This window comes from Silene latifolia, chromosome 10 (assembly GCF_048544455.1).
Source record: "Silene latifolia isolate original U9 population chromosome 10, ASM4854445v1, whole genome shotgun sequence".
Lineage (NCBI taxonomy): Eukaryota > Viridiplantae > Streptophyta > Magnoliopsida > Caryophyllales > Caryophyllaceae > Silene > Silene latifolia.
Genome location: NC_133535.1, coordinates 40,922,386 through 40,946,705, shown reverse-complemented (window position 1 = coordinate 40,946,705; position 24,320 = coordinate 40,922,386).

Here is a 24,320-nt window from a genome sequence, read left to right as displayed (position 1 = left end):
ACAACAATGCATGCGGGAATAAATAAACGTGCAAGCAAAAATGCAAGAAACATGCAGACACAGATATGGATGCATACCTCCCCAAACCAAACCGTACAATGCCCTCATTGTACCAAAAATAGGGAAAGAAATGCAAACTGAAAGGAAAGGGAGAAATGGAGTTGGAAAACTTACAAAACGTCATATAGCGGGACCTCCCCAAACCGACCATGAACATGGGAGGTCAAAGAAAGTCAAACAGTGGCTTTGTAGACGCAAAACAGCGGCTAGAGGTCAATACCCTTCGATCGAGCACTTGGAACAGCTCGATCGAATGTTTCACAGCATGAGTGGACTCGATCGAGCACAGCATCACTCGATCGAGTAAGCACGGGTAGGGATCTGGTCGATCGAGGACATCACCCCTCGATCGAGTAGCAGCCGCATCAGAAAGTGCTCGATCGAGCACAGAAGCACTCGATCGAGTACTTTAACCTGCAGAAAACGCATAAAAGCAAGGAAAGTACAAAAATCGTTCATAAAGCAGCGTCCAATGTTTAACGTAAAGCTAAAGAAAAACAAATAGTTCAACAAAAGTACAAATAAACTGTCCGGCCTGCCTCCCGGAGAGCGCTGGTTTAATAGGTCCCGCGCGACCTTTCTGGTATCAAGTAGCTGGCGCGTCGAGCTCGTCGAAGCGCAAGACTTCAACGCGGTTGTCCGCTTCACTCGCCTTATGGTAATGCTTCACATATTGGCCATTCACCTTGAATCTGTGGCCCTCGGAGTCTTCAAGTTCTACGGATCCAAATTTGGTAACAGCTGTCACCGTGTATGGACCACTCCACCTGGACTTCAGCTTGCCAGGAAATAGTCTCAACCGGGCATTGAACAGCAACACCTTCTTGCCCCACATGAAACTCCCGAGGTAGGATTCTCTTGTCATGCCATCTCTTCGTCTTTTCCTTGTAAATGCGCGAGCTGTCATAGGCATTAAGCCTAAACTCCTCTAATTCATCTAGCTGCAAAAGACGATTCTGACCACACAATTTAGGATCATAATTAAGCTCACGAATTGCCCACCAGGCCTTACATTCCAGCTCAACAGGTAAGTGACACGATTTCCCATAAACTAACCTATAAGGTGATGCACCAATTGGTGTCTTAAAGGCAGTTCTATAAGCCCATAACGTGTCGTCTAGCTTAAGACTCCAATCTTTCCGTGATTTAGAAACTACTTTGGACAAGATCTCTTTCAGCTCACGGTTAGAGACCTCTACCTGACCACTAGTTTGGGGATGATACCCCAAACCACGCCGGTGTTGGACACCAACTCTAGACAGTATGGAAGTGAGTTTCTTTTCCTTAAAATGCATCCCCCCATCACTAATGACGACCCTAGGGACACCAAAACGGGGGAATATGATCTTTTTGAACATCTTTATCACGGTCTTACCGTCACAATGAGGTGAAGCAATTGCCTCAACCCATTTTGACACATAGTCTACAGCTACCAAAATGTACCTGTTACCTTTACTGGACGGGAACGGTCCTTGCAAATCAATGCCCCAGACATCGAAAACCTCAACCTCTAGGATGCCATTTTGTGGCATCTCATGTCTCTTCGAAATATTCCCGGATCGTTGGCATGCATCACAAGCTGAAACAAAAGACTTGGCGTCAGCAAACAAAGAAGGCCAGTAAAAACCAGACTGAAGTACCTTAGCCACGGTGCGCGATGGACCGTGATGACCACCATATGAAGAGGAGTGACAGCCTTCTAGGACTATTTTGGTCTCCCACTGCGGAATACACCGTCTGTAGAGACCGTCTGCACATTCCTTGAACAAGTAAGGATCATCCCAGAAGTACTGCTTAGCGTTATAGAGAAAACGCTTCTTTTGCTGAGAAGAAAGGTCAGCGGCAGCTTGCCACCGACAACGAAGTTAGCTATATCTGCATACCAAGGTTCTGGTCAACAATTAGACGATATAACAAAGCAATTAAAGTATCGTCAGGAAAAGAATCATCAATAGGTAGAGAATCTTCCCCTTCTTGTCGCATCAGTCGCGACAAGTGATCAGCTACAACGTTCTCAGCTCCTTTCTTGTCCTTAATCTGCAAGTCAAACTCCTGAAGAAGGAGTATCCATCTCAGTAGCCGCGGTTTAGCCTCCTTCTTAGCAAGAAGGTGCCTCAAGGCTGCATGGTCAGTAAAAACAGTGACTTCTGACCCAACTAAATAAGTACGAAACTTCTCCAAGGCATAAACTACAGCTAACAGCTCCTTCTCAGTGGTAGTGTACTTCACTTGAGCCTCATCCAGAGTTCGGCTCGCATAGTAAATAGCATTCAAGGCTTTGTCTTTCCTCTGCCCTAGCACCGCTCCTAGTGCATAGTCACTCGCGTCGCACATGATCTCAAACGGCAAGTCCCAGTTGGGAGGTTGTATGATCGGCGCGGAGACTAAGGCCTGCTTCAACCTGTTAAAAGCAGAAAGACAAGCGTCAGTAAACACAAAAGGGGCATCTTTAAGCAACAGCTGTGTAAGTGGTTTAGCTATTTTGGAGAAATCCTTGATAAACCGGCGATAAAAGCCAGCGTGACCAAGGAAGCTCCTCACCCCCTTAACATTAACGGGGAGGTGGTAATTCTTTGAATCACTTCCACCTTTGCTTTGTCAACTTCTATTCCCCTATCGAAACCAAGTGCCCTAAGACAACTCCCTCGTTGACCATAAAGTGGCACTTCTTCCATTCAAAGACAAGATTAACCTCAATACAAATACTGCAACACTTTCTCAAGGTTAGACAGACGAGTTAGAAAAATCACTTCCATATACACCGAAATCGTCCATAAAGACTTCCATGATAGACTCAATATACTCTGAAAATATCCCCATCATACACCTTTGGAAGGTGGCAGGGCATTGCACAAACCAAAAGGCATTCTGCGATACGCAAAAACGCCCTTAGGACAGGTAAATGTAGTCTTGGCACGATCGTGCGGGTGGATAGGGATCCGAAAGAACCACGAATACCCATCTAAATAGCGAGAAAAATTTATGAGAAGCTAACCTTTCTACCATTTGATCAATAAAAGGAAGGGGAAAGTGATCTTTCTTGGTTGCGGCATTCGGTTTGTGTCGTAGTCTATGCACATCCGCCAACCAGTCACTACTCGGGTAGGTATTAATTCATTCTTCTCATTCTTAACTACGGTTGTCCCTCCTTTCTTCGGGACTACCTGTACTGGGCTTACCCATCTAGAATTACCTACAGAATAAATAATACCCGCATCCAGCAGCCTTCATTACCTCAGCCATCACAACATCCCGCATCTTCGGTTCACCCGACGCCGACGACCGCCCTGCAAGGTTTGTGATCCTCCTCCCGACTCTATCCTGTGCATACAAATATCGGGACTAATACCCGTGATATCATCCAGTGAATAGCCCATTGCTTTCTTGTTTTTCTTAAGTACGATTAACAAAGAAGTCGGTGATCGTCACTAAGCTTGGCACTAACGATGACCGGATCCGCTCCGTATCGTCTAGAAAAGCATATTTAAGATGAGATGGGAGAGGCTTACGTTCTGGTACCTTTACCTCAATGGAGCAAAGAGTGCTGATCATTTGTTCCACCTGCTCCCCGTCATGCTCATCTAAATCATCAACAAGCAAATCCAATGCGTCATCATCATCATCGGGCTATCTCGCACACTCATCAAAAAGCATGAGAGCTTCCGGTGGGTCCTTCATAAAAGAACCCGACCAGAAGTCATAAATAGACTCATCAATAATATCGACCGAATAGCAGGTGTCCTCTATCATTGGGTGGGCTAGAGTCTTGGGCAAACCGAATGTGATAGCGTCATCCCTCATCGCAAGAGTCGACGCCCTTGTCGACATCAATAACGGCCCCATTTGTACAAAGGAACAGTCTTCCTAAAATAATTTGGGTCCGGGTGTCCTCGGCCTATATCCAAGACAATGAAATCTACTGGGATGTAAAGCTTGCCTATTTTCACAGGCACATCCTCCAAGACACCTAAAGGTCTCCTAAGAGATCTATCAGCCATCTGTAGGGTGATGTTAGTCACTTTGAAGTGACTCATCTTCAATTTCTTGCAGACAAGAAGGGGCATGACACTGACACTGGCACCTAAATCGCAAAGGGCATTATCAATAACCATATTACCTATGACACAGGTAATAGAAAAGCTGCCCGGGTCTTTCATTTTTGGAGGGGCCTTATTTAACAGCAGGTTACTAGACTCTTCCATAAATGAAATCGTCTCAAATTCACTCAAATTTCTCTTACGCGTTATAATATCTTTCATAAACTTAGCGTAAGTGGGTACCTGAGTAACAAGTTCAGAAAAAGGGACAGTTACCTGAAGGTTCTTCACGATGTCCACGAACTTACCGTACTGTTGCTCGATCTTTGCGTCCTTCAGACGACTTGGGAAAGGTACCCTGGTAGCGATGAGTGATCCCGCAACCTTTTCTTTGCCCTTATCAATTCGTGACGTCTCCACAGCAGGGGGAGATGACACTGTGGCGGTATTAGATAATAAATTAGGATTCCCGCCACTTACAGTACTGGGTCGAACACTATTACTGGTCGATCGACCAGTTTCTTCTTCAATTTCACTCGATCGACCTGTCTTGGCACTCGATCGAGTGTTTTCTTCAGCATAGTTACTCGATCGACCATCTTGGAGTTCTATACTTCTCGATCGACCGCCATTGTCACTCGATCGAGTGACTGGATGATTAGAACTGCTCGATCGAGTAGATGAGTTGCTCGATCGAGTGGTTACTGCACACGCAGCAAGTATTTCCTGCAGAAATTCGTCTAGATCATCATCTGAGTCATCATTAGCTGCCAAGACCTCGTCTTCTTCATGAATAATGTCATTTTGGAAATTCAACGCACTGGCTGGATCGCAAATCGGAAGAAACTTGGCTTGATCCGTCGCCTGTGTCAACTGTGCGACTTGTTCTTTTAATTCTGATATAACCGTATCAGATTTTTGTGACATACTCATCATAATGGATTTCAACTCGGCAATTTCTTCTCTTGAAGAGGGAGAGACCGGTCGTGGCACTGGCGTAGGAAGGGTAGAGACGCTCTTTATCTCGTCATATAGCTGGGAGAAAGGAACTCCCTGCTTGAACTTCTTATATGCAAGGGCACGTTCCACACCTGCCGTGCATTCAAAAAGATCGTGCCCTTCCTCGCCGCATCTACCACATGGCTCTGTATGCTCTGTAATCGTAGGCATTTTGGCAAATAGGCTACTAACCTGCAAAACTAATCAAAGCTTCGCGAAAAAATGAGATCAGCCTCAAGGAATGAATTCCTTGAGACGAGAGACAAACTTAATTAAAGCAACAAATATGCGCCACCTCCCCGGAACCGGCGCCAAAATTTGACACGTCTGTCGCGTACCTGTCAAAAATAACCAACTGGTTCCAACTAACTAATATAGCTAGGGAAGTCGGGTCGAATCCACAGAGAGGTAGGAATTTGTCCGCTATAACTAGGTTCGTCAAGGTAACCAATTTGGGGGTTTATAAAATGTGATTTCTAAACTAAGAGAGTAAGGAAAAGAGAGATAAAAGAAGGAGTTTAACAGATAAAAGAGAATAGCTAAGACAAGCGGTTCACCATAATCATTTGGTCGAGTAATCTAGGACCCAGGTCAATGCAGTACGGTCTAAGGGGTAGCGAACGTCACCTTTCGGTCCTTAATTCACCCTAAAGTGTAAACAGTTTAACTTTCGCCCTCGCTGCAATACTCTATTGCTCGCTACTGGTCTCCCTCTTCCAACCTTTCGGTCCAGGTTAAGGTCCACTAAGAATAAGGGTCTAATTGCGTCGACTCAATTAGGCAATTACAATTATATGTAGCATTTAAACAACATAGACGATACTAGCATTACCCAGTAATTCGATTACTCTCCCTTCAAATCATGGATCCCCTATAGTCTTAGCATAGGGAATTAGCTACTCATAACCATCAGATTCATAATAACAATAACCAAACAATTTAAATTAAACATGATGAATAATCTATTTGATTGAACAGTTATAAAATAAAAAGGGAAAAGGGATTAAGAGCAATAAATACGATAAAGAATTAAATTAAATTGATAATACCGAATTAGAGTAGCAAGGTAGAGAACAGAATTCCCAAGAACAGTGATAAAGTAACAGTAGAAATGTACGTCGTAAAGGAGATAGGAGTAACGTAATGTTCTCCTCAGTCTTATACTGTAAAAACATCTTAAACCTAATCTATGGACTGATTACAAAAGCCCATAAAAGATTAGGCGGAATGAAACCAAAAACACACGAAATCCTCTCGATCGAGCAGAGAGATTACTCGATCGAACTCCAAGTCACTCGATCGAGATAGAGCAACCTCTCGATCGAGCACTGCTCGCTGGACCTCCTCGATCGACTCCTTCAGCTGGTCGATCGACCAGTCTTGAGTGTGTAAAGCATTCGATCGAGCAACAAAGCACTCGATCGAGCTATATAGGCGCATCAGGACTTGAATTCCTTCCTTAACTCAGCTCATACATCCTCCAAGTGTAAGATTTCTAAGCTCCGGCTCCTTATTTCCCATGAATGCATACAATTGGGACAATTAAGGCTCGATTTAGCTCCTCCTCGGCCAATTCCTGCAAATTACAATAAACGGACCGAAGTAGAATATTCGGGGGTATTTGTAGCCAGATGTTACATAAAAAGCACAGAAATGCGTGTAAAAATGAGGTGAAAACCTTATATAAAAGACACGCATCAATAGTATCACAAGTTAATCTCTCTTAACACACATTATGGGATAATGTGTGATTGGATAAGAAATAAAACGCTATTCGATATGGTTTGGACTTCAATCAAGTTACTTTGAATTACTTGATACTTTTGGGAATTTTATCATTTTGTCTAAATTATTTTTGCACTAAATCTAAAACGAATCATATGAGATATGAAATGGTAGGGTACCATGTTTGTAAGTTTTCATAAGAAACAAATGCTCATTTTTCCTTATTATAATCACGAGTACAACGGGTTTGTGGCTCATGAAGCTGTCTTTCAAAAATACAAGTATATTTCTAGAAGACAGAGTGGGAGAAATTATTAAAGAGCCACAAAGAATGTTATGTGAATGTTATGTCGCGAGAAACTGGTCTTTCTTGGCTACATGAGACGTTTTGTGTAAGACGTTGTTTCTTCAAAACCTAGGAGGTTAAAGTCATCATTTGTTGAAGATGATGAATTAGTGTTACTTTTAGAAAGTAAAGAGCTTACATCTTACAAATAAATTGTTTGATTCAAGTTAATTACTTCTGGAAAGTAATGAACATATGACTTAAATAAGAGTTTTTAAGTCACAACTCAATACAAGGCTTAGAACCATGAAAATCCGAAATAAAAGGCTTGATTAGTTGCAAAGGGTTTTGCACTAATAAAGAGAGATTTGAAAGCTTGATTGGTTGCAAAGGGTTTTGCACTAGTTGAAATGCTTAAGTCTATTTGGATCTTCTTAGGGATCGTGTTTCATCATGATGATATACATTTAGCAAGTGAGTCTAAAACCCACTTCTTCAATTAGAAGGAATGTATTCAATACATGCCTTGGTTTTTGTAGATTCTTGCAATCCTAAGATAAATGTGAAACTTAAGAGAGGGTCTTAAGTAGGACATCAATGAGTTGGAATCAAAGTTTTGATCATGTTATAAAACCTTTCTCGATAGGTCAAGAAGTTGTGTTTATACATGAAGTTTAGTGGGAGTTACGGAAATTTTAGTAGTCTTATATGTGGATGACATATTGATCATTGGGAATGATTTAAGACTTGGAGTAATATAATACATCTTTAATATCCAGATTTATGTAGATAAATTCACATGATATTAGCGTCAAATAAGAAGTCTTATGTTGATAAGATTCATGACAAGTTTAATCAAGTTGAGCATATTTGATTGATTCCATTTGCTTCCGCTGCCAAATCAATTAAATAGGAAATGATGTATAACACTTCATATACTTTGAGTATGATGAATTTTTTTCAAATCGAATTTAAGTAATAGTTACCAAGTAAGCCATAAAGATTACCCTTAAGTGTTTGCAGAAGCATTAAGGATGTAATGCAAAGTGTTTTTAATGCAATTTTGTGTAAGGGTGTTACACAAGTGACAATTGACAATTGAGATTGCGCATGGTTTCCGACAAAACCATAATCAAAACACATTAGGATGGTTAAGAAACCATTGTGGCTATGTTATTTAATAAATAGATTTTCTAGAATCGTTCTAGGCAATAAAGAACAATGAGAAATATTTACAACGGAAATTGAGTACACTTGCAATCATGAGATGTGCAAGAAGGATGAGTCCCGCACACTGTGAAAACAGTGGGAGCTATTTTAAGGCTAGAGGGCCTATGTCTTGATTGGAGCTAGACACGTACTCAGAAAGTTTTATAATGCAAATGTATACATTACAAAGGAAAACAAGTATGTAGTAAGGTTGAGTAAGGTACAAGAAGTTGATAAAACCTACGAACCAAAGCCTTCTCATAGGCTTAACATGATGAGTCATGTCATTTCAATTGAATTGAGATGAACAACTACATTCAAGATCAAACTGGATTATAGAATATGAAGTAGTAATCAGGCATTGACTATTCATATGTGATAATCACATTTGTCGTTCGAGTTTTTAAATCTAAAAAACTCCTTTTATACTTTGTTACATCCAAACGGGTTGTAGAGACAATTGAACCCCGTTAAAGTGAACACGGATTAGCATTGTATTCGCCCATAGTTACTTAGAGGAGGAGACGTCTCGAAGTGACTAGAATGTGATGCGATTGATGGCAAGTTCAAGTGCCATGGAGTCATATGAGAATGACTAGTCGATCACATAGGCAGACTGTTAGGAACACCTTGTCGGGCCTTATGACCGCTTATAGAGTTCTGGCAAATTTATATAGCCTGGTCGTGGCGAGAGCTACTATAGTATTCTAATGAGTCGATTCTTTTGACTAAAGACTGTTCGCCTAAGATGGCACAGTTTCAGATTAACTTTGATTTGTGTTACTACGACCTTCGTAAATGGGGTCAAATGGGCATATTTTGGGTTATGATGGATGTGGCTAGTCGAAGGGAATGAGTGCGATAGGAATTGTCCACCCCTAGTCAGGGTTATAACAATATCTCAGGGCCACTCGAGGATCAATGAACTGGAAATGCGTGGCCACGCTCGGAAGATATCTATGGTAGAAAAATCCGGTCAATCAGTTATTCTCCAGATCGAGGAAACCACTCTCGATATGATCACTTGCAAGTACGACCTAAAAGACACCTTGCATTGAGTGGGAGATAGTAATAGGACAAGAGAATTGGTGACGCACACTTGTCGAAGACAAGTGGGAGATTGTTGGAATATGTGTCCTCCGACAATAATGCGATCACAACTGTCGATCATGATGATCACATGTTTAAATCTCATTTTAAGAATACATGTGGAATGTAATATTTTGATCAATGGTCCACACATATCGGTAATGATTGGCTGACTAGAGTTTGACATTACTGTCGTGCGACGGTGGTGATCAGTTGATCCGCTTAGGTCATACCTAAAGGGTGACACTCTTAATAGATTATTTAATTGATCGTATGATGATACGAGTTAATTAAATTGCTTAAAATTGACGAACGATTTTGTGAGTATTGTTGACGTGTCTTATTGTAATTCGATTAAATAAGATACGGTCTAAGTAATCAAATTGTTTTATTACTTAGATAAAATTATTGTTTACGAAACAATTGAAACTGAATTAATAATTTATTATAAATACAAGACGTTGTGATTTATAATTGATAAACCGTTTTGGTACAAGTAATTATGAATTACTAAGTTGATTTTGTACATGACGTATTTTTATTAATACGTTGATTTTTAATACGTTAAAAATACATTACAATTTCACATGACTTGTAACATGTGACAATTGACAAATGACAAATATAAAATGGACCTCCCATTTTATAAAGTGCCGAAAAAATAAAGGGGGTATTATGTTTAAATTGTGTTAATTGTTTGAGTGGAAAACAAAATGATTGCACACCTATTTGTAGCCTTGTAAGTCTAGTTTTTCTTGAGAAGAAAAACAAGTCCATGCATTGGGCACACTTACCCCCTCCCAACCGGTTTTAGAGGAGCTTCATTAGGGGTTTTTCCTTTTGATTATTCATTATCTTTGATAACATAATTTCTAGTGTTAGAAATTATTTTCTATCTACACATCAAAAATTTATAGAAATTTTTAGAGAGAAAATTACTCCCACTTCCTTCCTCTCTTGACCGAAAACAAGAGACCAATATCAATATTTTGGGTCAATTTTAGTAAGATTAATATTGTACTAGATCTAATAATATTAGTCTTTTAAGAGCTCACCTTGGGTATTCACTTTTGGGAGGGATTCTATTTTGGATCCTTTTGTTCATCCATTGTTAGGAGAGCTCAAGAACAAGTGAGAAGGTGAACTCATTTGTGCCCTAATATCCGAAATATCATTGTAAGAATGACGATTTCTTCTTTATCTTTATTCATGTTTGCATGCATAAGATCAATATTTAATTTTATGACTAAATTAATTCATCACATATATGAATATGTAAAGTAATGAGATATAGATATCTAACACAATCTGTGTAATATTCTGATGTTGCAGGATTGAATTTTTGCAATGCGCAGCTGCTGAAATGCCATTTTGCAGTAGCATTTCAGCGGAACCTGCTACTGTAAAAATTAGTATTTCAGCAGCTGATGGAACCTGCTAAAACAATTTTTTTTAAAAAATATTTATAATTTCGATTACGGTTAAAAATAAAACCGTGGTCAACAAATATATTGACAACGGTCGCATTTAAATAAAACCCGTTGACATATTCATCCATAATATAACGGTTTAAAAAGCATAAACCGTTGTCGAATTCATGACATTTAAAACGGTTTAATAAGCATAAACTGTTGTCATATTTACAATTTTACAACGGTTTTGTTTCAGTAAAACTGTTGTCGTAGGTTTCCGTAGAACATTTCAACTAATACTACCACTGTTTCAATATTATAGACAACGGTTTTTTAACCGTTCTTAATATTGTATTACGGTTATTTGAACCCGTTATTTACATTTCATAACGGCTCCGCCTTATTAACAACCATGGTCACAAAATAACAACGGACAATGTAATAACGATTCCGTGTTTTGTATTATAACGGTATATCACCTTACCTAACAATTTTTGCACCTATTATTTGGCGTAGTGGGACCAAGTGAGTTGGCACTCGGTCGAGTAAGGGTACACTCAACCTAGTGAGTGTCACTCGGTCGAGTGGAGTTGAGATGTACCCGAGAAAGGATATTTCGGGATTTCATCCTATCCAAACCATATCCCCTTCATTCTTCTCTGAAGAGTCTATCGCAGTTGAAATACTCGAGAGGGGGAGGGGGGGGTGAATTTAGTATTTAAAAACTTATGCCCACTTTTTATTTTATATTAATGTAATTAATTACTTAAAGTTTATTGATTAAACTTTAACTAATTAACTAAGTGATTATGAACGTAATGAAATGAACAAAAACGAAAATTGCAAAGACACACGATTTTGAAGTGGTTCAGCTTCACACGTCGAAGCCTACGTCCACTATTCTCAATTAATAATTTCCGTACCTTTCTCCGGATTACAAAATTATCAACCCAACTCGTATAACTAACTCTAGTTATAACTCAATTTGAATATCACTAGATATTCGATTTGACTATCTTAAGTTACTAAGAAAGTACTTGATTGTTCTTCTAAGTGTTCACACAATTGAACGGGTAAGAAACAATATGAAGTACTATTATCTTATAACGTAATCTTAAGAATAATATGCAAATTAAAGAGCATGACTTTTCGTAAGGATTTTCAAATGCAAAACAACAAAAATAACTAATTAGAATTAAACTCAAAATTGTTTGCAAGGAATTTTGTATTTCGAAAAGCTTATAGTTGAAAAGCAATTTGAAAGAATGAATATGTTCTTGTATTTATAGTAAAGAGAAGATATAGGTTTTCCACAAAACCCTAGAGTGCCGTCCAATCCATGCGTGAAATGTTGGACAAGAAAGCAATCTTATTCTCCTAATTTTACAGCAATAAAATCTTATAAGATAGGAAAGAGTAAATCAAATAATATAAGGAGATAATATATCTTCTAAAAATATTATCTTTGAGATTTACTTAATCTTATCCTTATAATTTTAATGCCATAATATCTTAGAAAAAGATATGAGATAAATATAAGGAGATAAAATATCTCTAATAAATATTTATCTAAGATCTTTTCCTAAACCCTATATAGTGGTGGATCTCGTGTGGATTAAGGAAGGAATAAGATCTATCTTTTTCTTATTTTAATCCAACTATATTTTAGATAAAAAATAAAAAATAAATATAAGGAGATAAAATATCTCTAACAAATATTTATTTAAGATCTTTACCTTAAAACCCTAGATACTTTATAGATCATGTGTGAAGTATATAGTAAGTAGGAGATCTAATTTTAACCTAATAATATCTTTATATAATGGAAAAGAATTAATCAAATAATATATGAAGATAAAATATCTTAACCAAATATTATTACTAAGATTTATTCCAAACCATAACTTGCACAAAGAGTATTCGAATAAGGAGGAAAAACGGCTCATAGGCCGGCCACCCAAACCGAAACCCTAGCTAAGATATTAGGTTAGGTAATTAGGGTTTAGATATGAGTAAAAGGAAAACCCTAGATAGCATGACAACTCATAAGTTGTTTTACTAATCAATAGGATAATCTCAAACTCATTTTATCTAATCAAGTCTCAAACCCTACATACTTTTCTTTAAAGATTTTATTATTTAAGCTTTGAAAAATATACTTTAAAAACATTATAATCGTGTTCTTCATATTGCAGCTCAAAGTTATAGTAGAATCACCTATTACTTTGAGTTTAACTAGTAAAGTATAACTAAAACAGTTATAACATTACTTGTCAAAATTACTTCTAAAATTACCGTTATTGAATGATGATCATAAGCTCTTCATCTTGAGCTTGTTATAGACTTGATCGAGCCTTTTGCTTGAGTGATCATCATACTTGAAACTTGTTACAGTTACTATGACGCTTTAAGAATCTTCAATGTTATAGCTCAAGCCATTATAACATTACTTGAACGATGCTTCACAAATCTTCAATGTTATAGCCAAAGTTGCTATAACATTACTTGCTAAACTTGTAAACTTAAGTCAATCTATTAAAGACTAAACAAACTATTACGAGCAAGAGTATATATAACACGAAGCACACACTTGTCATTATCAAAACTTAATCATATTTCTATATGGTCCAACAAATTTCCCCTTTTTGATGATGACAAGTCTCTTACGATTTGTGACTAAGAGTAAGTTCCCCCTCAACACAATACTATAAAATTCATAGTCAGTTGAACGCAAGAACAATCCACTTATATACAAAGTATAGCATCTAAGGACCTTAAGAGATTAAAGGTTCTGACAAGGAGCAAGCTTAGGCAAATACTTAAGTCACGATCATTTCTTCCCCCTCTTGACATCATCTAAAAGACGAGAACAGACATAAAACGACTAGAATGATATCAACCGAGGCAAGAAATATATATTAATCAAAGCATATATTATAGCATAAGAACGACTTCAACATAAGCAAGCCCTAAATAAAAAGTGTGTAATACAAACCAAGTTAAGTATTGATTTTGTGGGAGAGAAGGAAAGTACTCACTCACCTAACTACGACCTACAGAAGCATGCATACAATCTAACATGATAGATGTCTAATGTGACCATTATTTGAGCATATTTAGTCCCCGAATTAGCCTCGTTCCCATGCTTTTTAGTGCATATTTGGGCCATTTACTATCTTTAGTCCTTTGTTTTGCATATTCTTTGAGGTTTTGTTCCTTTGGTAGGAAAGGAGTGCAAACCTTGCCTTTTCATGGCAAAATAGAGCTAAATTGATTGAATTCAATGACCAAGCATCAAAGAGAAGACAAGACTAGAAGGCCTTTGTACATATTGTAGTAGATGGGCAATGGTGAGGAAAGATCCTTGCATCTACGACAAGATCCCAGAGGATTGTTGGAAGAAGGAAGAAGAAAAGAAGAAAAAGGGAAGCTGAGGCGAAATCCGAGCGTCTTGACCCTCGGGACGCTCGTCCAACAACTGCCAGAATCCGAGCGTCCAAGTCCCAAATCCGCTCGTCCAGCCACCCAGCAATCCGCTCGTCCCGATACCTTGGACGCTCGGATTGTGTTACAGGCCCCAACGTTTTCTTCTCCCTCTTTGAAGATGCGCATATTTTAGAAAGACCGGCAAAAAGGAGACCCGCATCTTTTCTGAGAGGAGCGATTCCTGAAGGACTTAATCGTCATTTAAGCCCTTAGTAAACCCTAATTTGTGCACCTAATCCCTACTATAAATACCCCATTAGTCTAATTAGATTGTCATGTTCTTCTTATCAATCTTTAGTGTAGTTTATATCATTCTAATCTCTCTTTAATCTTGTAATCAACTTCTAATAAAGTCTTAATACAAATCTCATTTCCTTAATTTCTCTTTTGTTCATCTTTTATTTTGGGTAATTGAAGATTATTTGGGTTATTATTGAGAGATTGACAACCTTCCAATCATTCATCAAGTACTTCTATTATTCTTTGCTTTATTATTGGAATCATTAGTAGGTATAATTCTCGTAATCCCTTTTTAATTATTGTTAATCATCTTCATTTATTCATCATGTTTTGCTTTGTTAGTATGATTGACAACCTTGCTAGCATGTTTACCATGATAATGAGTGAGTAGTTTCATTAACTAGGGTTAATGGGGAATTAGGGGAAACCAACATGGGGATTGATTCATGCTTAATCTAATATGCTTTCATAATTAATTTGCTTGCTTCTTGTAATTTCAACTTATGCACATGTTATGTTTGATGAAATGCGAGCCTATGAATCCTTGCATATTTTACCCATCACCTATCTTTTCAATGAGGCTTGTAAGACATAAACCAACTCAAGTCTCATTAGACCATGCATATTGTTGGATGGGGAGGATTAAGTCGACTTGTAGGTGTTGTACAATCTAATCGATTCGGCTCCGGGACCCAAACCTTCCTAAGGATTGTAAGATATACACTAACTCGATCCCATTACAACAATAATTGCTTGCATCTAGTTGAAAACATGTTTGTATGATCAAATCCCATGAATCCCCTATGAACCCATGACACCCTAGTGCTTTTTATCAATTGTTTACATCTCTTTTTATTCATCTTGCTTGTTTACTTTTATTGCTATTTAGTTTAGTGATATTCTCATCTGAACCCCAAATCGTGACACCCTTAGACACCGCTACTTGCAATCGAAAATCCTACATCAATACCCGTCCCTTGGGATCCGACCTTTACTTACCTCTTTACTAATTGATGTGAACATTATTTGCGCACATTTAGTCCCCTAATTGAACCTATTTTGCATACTTTTATAACATTTCACGACCATTTTATCCATCAAATGCTTTCTATTTTGCTTTCCTAGTGCATTTTATATGTTTTGTAGGAAAGGAGATAATAAGGCGGAAATTTCCGTCTTTCATGCATATTTGGAAGCTTATTGACGATATTTGATGGACTAAGTATGAATAGGAGGCAAGAATGATGACCAAGGAAGAAGAAATAAAGAGTATATAGAGGCATCTTAGGTTAAAAGCAAAAAAGAAAAGGAACAGCAGCTTATCTGGAGCGGGTCAAGCCTATCTGGAGCGGGACCCAGCTCAACCCGCTCGGGTCAAGTTCAACCCGCTCGGGTAGAAGCTCAAGATTCTCATATTACACTCGGGACGAGCGTATTGTTGGACAGGAAGTCTTCCCTTGCTACGTGAACCATGATCCGCGCATATCTTTGAAAGACTAGCAAAAAGGAGACCCGCATCTTTTTTGGAGAGGAGCGATTCCCTACCCAACAATTAGCATTGTTAATTTACTATTTTACCCTTGCTTAACCTAATGATGCTCTACTATATATACCCCATTTGTAATAATCAAACCATCAAGTTTTCATTAGATTAATTCAATCCTTCTTTAGATTAGATTAGGAGTAGATTAGAATAGATTACTCTTTAATCTTTCCACAAATTATACATTAATCTTTCCTTAATCATTGTTCAAGTTTATTATTGAGTAATTCAAGTTTATTATTGGGTAATTAGAAGATTATTGGGTTTATTGGGAGATTGACAACCTTCCATCAATCATCAAGTTCTTCTATTATTCTTTGCATTATGATTTTGGAATCTCCATAGGTATAATTCTCTTAATCCTTGTTTTAATTATTGTTAATCTTTCTTACTTGTTCATCATGTTTGGCTTTGTTAGTATGATTGACAACCATATTAACATGTTAAACTTGATCACGAGTGAGTAGTTACTTAGCTAGGATTAATGGGTAATTAGGGGAAACAAACATGGGGAATGATTCATGCTTAATCTAATATGCTTCCATAATTAATTTGCTTGCTTGTTGTGATTTCAACTTATGCACATGTTATGTTTGATGAAATGCTAAGCCTATAAATCCTTGCATTTACAACCATCTCTTATCTTTTCAATGAGACATGTAAGACATAAACCAACTCGAGTCTCATTAGACCATGCATATAGTTGGATGGGGAGGATTAAGTCTACTTGTAGGTGTTGTACAATCTAATCGATTCGGCTCCGGGACCCAAACCTTCCTAGGATTAAAAGATATAAACCAACTCGATCCATCACAACAATAATTGCTTGCATCTAGTAGGAAACATGTTTGTATGATCAACTCCCATGAATTCCCTATGACGCCATGATATCCTAGCATTTTTAGTCATTTTTTTACATTTCTTAATTTTGTTGCTTGTTTACTTTCCATTGCTTCTATTAGATTAGAATCATCTACCCATTACAATTGTGACAACCCGAAGCATAACCATAATTAGATTGAATAATTTGAATACCACCGTCTCATGGATCGACCTCGACATACCAGTAACTAGTTGTTTGTTGAGTATTATAAATGTGTTTTATTGGATGTGACCCGACGACATCACCCATCATTAATAGTAGAGTTGTTTGTGGAGATAAAAATATTGTTTTGGTCTAGGTGCTCCTAATGACAAGTAACCGAAGTTGTCTCCAAGTAAGTCCCGACCAAAAATGGCGCCGTTGCCGGGGACGGTGTTAACTTGATTTGATTTTCTTAGATTGTTATTAGTTGTGTCTTTCTTTGCCTTGAGGAAGTAAAACTCCTCAAGGTTTGTTCTAATTGTTTTCGACTTGTTCGATATTTTGCAAGATGGATATTATAGATTGTTTTGTTGAGGACCACTTGAATATACCTTTCTTCAAGGACCCTATGCAAGCATTCGAAGCCTTGGAAGCAAGTGAGGCCAAAAATATGCATTGGGAATTGGAGGTAGATCTTCTTGAGGCCGCTCTAGCCAATAAAGAGCATACTCATGAGCAATCCGAATTATTACATAATATCCTTGTGGAAGCATATCAACCCATGGAACAAGTGCAAGTAGTCATAGAGGACATCATACAAACCGAAGAACAAGAAGGAGATGTTATGGAATTTGAGTATGATGAGATTAGTGAGCTTGAAGAACAAGTTGAATATGCCATGAGAATGGAATGTTTAATGGAAATGGAGCAAGTTCTTAATGAATCTTCAATGGAGGAAAGTGAGGTACAAGTTCCAACTTTAAAACCCTTTCCCCCAAATTTGAAATATGCTTATCTTGATGAATCTAAAACCAAGCCCGTGATTGTTAATGACAAACTTGATGAAAATCAATTGGGGAAATCGCTTGATGTGTTAAAACAACATGAAAAGGCTATAGGTTATAGTCTAGGTGACCTTAAGGGGATAAGTCCCAACTTTTGTATGCATAGAATTCATCTAGAGGAAGACCATAGGCATACCATCCAATCTCAAAGGAGATTAAACCTCCACATGCAAGAAGTAGTTAAAGGAGAGGTTATGAAATTACTTGATGCGGGAATCATATATCCCATATCGGAATCTTTGTGGGTTAGCCCCATTCAGGTGGTACCTCAGAAAGGAGGTACCACGGTGGTGACAAATGAAAAGAATGAGCTAATACCCACAAGGAAGATCACTGGTTGGCGTATGTGCATTGACTATCAAAAATTGAATTCCGCAACAAGAAAGGATCATTTCCCCCTACCATTCATTGACCAAATGCTTGAGAGGTTAGCCTCTAACAAGTTACTTTGCTACCTTGACGGGTATTCGGGATTCTTTCAAATCCCCATACACCCCGATGACCAACACAAGACCACCTTCACATGTCCTTATGGTACTTTTGCATATAGGAGGATGCCTTTTGGCTTATGTAATGCCCCCGCTACTTTTCAAAGATGCATGATGAGTGTCTTCTCCGACTACCTAGAGACCATAATGGAAGTTTTTATGGATGATTTTAGTGTTTATGGAAAAGACTTTGACTCATGCTTTCATAATCTTTCTCTTGTATTGCAAAAATGTGAAGATGTTAGTCTCGTTTTGAATTGGGAAAAGTGTCATTTCATGGTTAATGAAGGAATTTTTTTGGGTCATTTAATTTTGGAAAAGGGCATCGAGGTCGATAAAGCTAAGGTTGAGGTGATAGAGAAACTCCCACCTCCCGTGAATGTTAGAGGGGTGAGAAGTTTTCTCGGTCACGCGGGTTTCTATCGCCGTTTCATAAAAGATTTCTCAAAAATCGCGAAACCCCTCACTCAACTCTTACTTAAAGATGCCCAATTCCATTTCACTAATGAGTGTGTTGAAGCCTTTAATAGAATTAAGGAAGCACTAATCTCGGCACCGATCATTCAACCTCCAAATTGGGAACTACCGTTCGAGATTATGTGTGATGCTAGTAACTACGCCGTTGGCGCGGTTCTAGGCCAACGAGTGGGGAGAGCTCTACATGCTATCTACTATAGAATCAAGACCCTTGACTCCTCCCAAGTGAACTATGATACCACCGAGAAAGAGCTTCTTGCCATCGTCTATGCTTTGGATAAATTCCGCTCCTACCTACTTGGATCCAAGGTGATTGTCTTTTCGGATCACCGTGCTCTCCGACATCTCTTAATAAAGAAAGAGGCGAAACCAAGGTTGCTAAGATGGATTTTGCTTTTTCAAGAATTCGACTTAGAAATAAGAGATAAGAAAGTGGCCGAGAACGTAGTGGCGGATCACTTGTCAAGGATCCGGTTTCACGATGAAGAAGGAGAAACACCGATCAATGACTCATTTCCCGACGATATCTTGATGTCCATTCAAACACAACTTGAGAGGCACATCACCCCATGGTTTGCCGATTATGCCAACTATATCGTTGGAAGAGTACTCCCTCCAAATTTGAATTACAACCAAAGGAAGAGGTTCTTATTCGAAGTAAAGAGGTACTTTTGGGATGACCCAAATCTTTACAAGGAGTGTAGTGATGGGCTCTACCGAAGGTGCATCCCTCAATGGGAAATTCAAGGAATTTTGGAAGGATGCCACTCATCACCTTACGGTGGACACCATGGAGCAAGGAGAACCATTGCAAAAATTCTCCAATCGGGTTTTTATTGGCCTACGATGTTCCAAGATGCTAGGGAGTTTATCCTTCATTGTGATGCTTGTCAAAGGACGGGGAATATCTCGTGGAGGAATGAAATGCCACAAAGAGGCATACTAGAGGTGGAGATCTTCGACGTTTGGGGGATCGACTACCAAGGGCCGTTTGTGACATCCAATGGAAACAAATATATCCTTGTAGCCGTAGACTACGTCTCAAAATGGGTGGAGGCAATTGCCACCCCAAACGATGATGCAAAGACGGTCACTAAGCTCTTTAAGAAAATAATCTTCCCAAGGTTCGGAGTCCCTAGAGCAATCATAAGTAATGGAGGAACGCATTTTCATGAAAATAAGCTCGCATCCCTTTTGACCAAATATGGTGTTCAACATAGAACCGGTTTGGGATACCATCCTCAAACAAGCGGTCAACTTGAAGTTTCAAATAGAGATATCAAGCAAATTCTTGAGAAAGTCGTCAACAAGACCCGAAAGGATTGGAGTACGAAGCTCGATGACACACTTTGGGCTTATAGGACGGCCTATAAGACTCCCATAGTAGCCTCTCCTTACAAACTTGTCTATGGAAAGGCATGCCATTTGCCAATTGAGTTGGAATACAAAGCTTTTTGGGCAATCAAAGCTCTCAACCTTGATCTCAAACTAAGTGGTCAAAGGAGGATGATACAAATTCAAGAGTTGGAAGAATTCCGACTACAATCTTATGAGAATGCCAAGATCTACAAGGAAAAGACAAAGTTGATTCATGACAAGAGGATCAAGCAAAAAACCTTGCACAAAGGAGATAACGTCCTTCTATTCAATTCCCGATATCGACTCTTTCCCGGGAAGTTGAACTCTAGATGGATGGGTCCTTATGTGATCACCGAGGTAGGAAAGTATGGAGACTTTGAGATCAAAGCGGAAGATGGAAGCAAATTCAAGGTCAATGGCCAAAGATTGAAGCCATATTATGAGGGAGCATTTATTGGAGAGGTTGAGGTCACCTACCTCTGGACTCCTCATCCTTGAAGAAATCATCAAAGGGAGAGTTTGGTGGAGTCCTCCCTAAACCACCACTTGTAAATATACTAACCCTTCTAACTTGTATTTTTAACTTTATTGCATTCTTTTCATCATAAACATAATTCTTTCCATGAGAGTAAGTGAGGGAGGGTCACTAATCACTTTTGATGAAGGAAGGAACTAGTTTTCAAGTGTGGGGAAGCTTTTTATCGAAGTAAAGGAAAAACGAGGAGAATCCGCTCGTCCAGAGAGGCAGGCGACCGTCCGAAAAAGGAATCCGAGCGGCCGTCAGAGAATCCGCTCGTCCAAAAAGAGCTGACAAGCAGACATTTCATCCTGATCCAGAATCCAAGCGTTTCTTGAGCCAATCCGCTCGTCTTTTTGTGGACGCCCGTCTCTTTGAAAATCCGTTCGTCCTTTGTGCTGCAAGATTTTGGGATTTCTCCTGTAACGAAATCCGAGCGTCTCTCAGAAAATCCGCTCGTCCAAAATTCTGCAAAGACGCTCGTCCCGACTTCGATCCGCTCGTCCTGACTGTTTCAAATTTTGGAAAAACTCGCTGTAAGAGAATCCGAGCGTCTTCCCAAGAATCCGCTCGTCCCAAAACGAAGAAATCCGAGCGTCCAATGGTCGAATCCGCTCGTCTCTCTGCGACCTTTATTTCCGATTTTTTGCGATTTTATTTCTCCCCCACCACACAATTTGTGACACGTCACCCTTCCTTCCACTTGTATTATAAAAATCCACTCTCTTATGACTCCAAAACATATCCCAAGCACTCATTCATTCCACAAAAACAAAAACCCCCAATTTCTAGGGTTTCAAAAAAGTTCAAAAGCAAGATTTAATCCACAAAGAGCATCTCCATACTTCAACAAATCAAAAATTCCAACTCTACAATCAAAGAATGGGACCAAGAGGATCTCTATTTAGGGATAGAAGAAAACCTAGAGTAAGAGGAAGTTCTTCTACTTCTCATCTCAACACTCTAAGAAGGGAACATGAAGAAATTGTGGATCTTACCAAGCTTGATGATTTCTCTAATGTTGAATTTGTAAACGATGTGCAAAGGCTCGTTTTTCACCGACTTCTTGGTAAGAACATTCTCCCTACCAAGTTTTTATGCCATAGAACATTAAGAAAGCTTGGGATTTACCATCAAATGGAAGCCCTTTTTGAATTGTTCGGTCTCTCTACCTTATTTCACATGCACGAACAAACCTACCGGTCCCTCATTCTTGAGTTTTTAAGCTTCTTGAAAATCACAACCTTGAACAAAATGATTTGCATAGAATTTAGGTTGGAAAGTGTTTCGAGGATGATGACTCTAGTAGAATTTGCTAACGTGCTTGGCCTTGATGTCTCGCCTACCCGGACATCAAAACCAAAGAAATAAAGTGTTGCACCCCTATGGAGAGCCATGACCGGCCGAGATTTCATGTACATCAAGGAGTGTCTAGCATTTCACATTCAAAACCCTATTCTAAGGATTACTTATCGGTTCCTTTCCCGAACGAGCTCGATCTTTTTTTCATGGAGTCATATCTTGAAATCCAAGGAAGGGGTGGATACCATTTTAATGCGCCTCTTGTACTACTTGAGAAGTGGGCTAAGTTTAGAAATGGAGATGACGATGGGATGAAACATATCGTCAATGGAGGACTCATTACAAGGCTCGCAAAGCACTTCAATCCAAGATTCAATGAAAATAATGAGTACACTCCACTCTCCGGGAATACAAGAATCAATGAGGAACTACTTCTTGTGCAACATCATTGGATAACCCTCGAGGGGGTTGATAAGAGAATCAAATGGATAACAAAGGAAAGTAACCCTATCTATTTGCCAATGACCGGTTTACCAAGAATTTTACCAAGGAGGGGTCCTCTATCACCAATCCCGTCATACCTCATCCCCGCAAACCCTAACCAAGCAAATCAAGCACCACCACCACCAAATACCCAACAACAACAAGAGCCACCACAACAAAATGAAAAGATCAAGATACCTCCCTACCCTTTTCAATACCAACCATACAATCACCCTAACCCCTTTATTCTTCCCCGAGATGACTTTGTGACGGGGATTCTCCAAAACATGCATTTGCGTCAACAGGAAGCCGCCGTGGATAGATACTATGCTCTTTACCCACAATTCTACCATTTGGTTCAACAAGGGAAGGTTAGCGAAGAGGGAATGCTTCCCTCTTGGGCTCAATTGGACATTCTCTTCTCGAATTCGGCAAAGCCCAACGAAGGAGCAAATGGGCATGAAGGCGAAGGTTGTGATAAATCTTGGGGTGGAGATACGGTGGAGCTCAATAGCGAGGGAGATGAGTTCATGGACTTTAATGCAAGTGATGCATCCAAAGAAGTTTGGGATAGTGACCTAGAGGGGGATGATGGCGATCTCTAGAGATCTCTTCATAGCTAGATGGAGTGGGCATGAGGCACCCATCAAAGCTTAAGTGAAGTTTCCTTACTCTCTGTCTTTATTTTCAATTTTCATGACAAGAATTTGATGTTTTGATAACTTGTACCATATTTGTTTTCTTTTTGACGAGTCCTAGCAACATGGAGGACTAACACCTTGGCCTCATTTAGGTGTTCTTTTTATTGTTCCCATTTCTAAAATCCAAAATGACAATTTTTAGTTTCATGCATTGCATTCCATGTGCATGAACTGCCCCGAATTTCTTGACATTAGAAATAATGTCTACTTTGGTTTGGGGAAGTCCATGCATATGCATCGGGAGCTAATTTAAATTATGCTCTCCGCCATAACAAAAACACATGCATCATGTAGTGTAGTTTACTATAGTTTGCATTTAGTATTGAAATCATGCATCATCTTTGCATAATTTCCTATCGTATTGGCCATTGAGGAAAATGCCCATACTAGTGTGGGGATGAGAAATTCTAACTTGACTTTTATTCAAAAAAAAAAATTACAAAATTCCAAAAAAAAAAAAAAAACTGAAAAATTGAAAAAACCAAAAAAACAAGTTCATTTCCTTTGTAGTGTAGTCTTGTATATATTGTTGTATATATTGTGTTTGTTCATCCTTGTTCACATTGATTGACTACGCCACATCCGAGACATGAGGATATTGAAGACCGCATGGTATGATCTTTCCCATCTCCTTTTTCCTCTTTATGTTAATGACTATGTGGCTTTATTTTGATTGATGCGGTATGAAACAATGTGAATTTAGGACTTGCACTTAGATTACTTGTCATACTAGTTGGTAGAAGCATATGCATTAGGATGTATAAATGTTAGTTGCATCATGATATATAGTTGCATGTTAGAAATTTTTTGCGAAACCGTCTATTTGGGAAGCTTGACAAGTGTGCATAGGCCCTAGTACATGCTTTTTCTTCTTAAGACTTTTCTTGTTAGGATACTTGTAAAACACCCTAGGATGTGTCATATTAGTATCCTTTGACCCATGGATTAAGGCCTAGTCAAGAGTACCTTGTGGTGTGATAACTCCTTGGCTACCGTTTATTCCAAGGTGACCCTTGAAACCATGCAACCATCATTCAT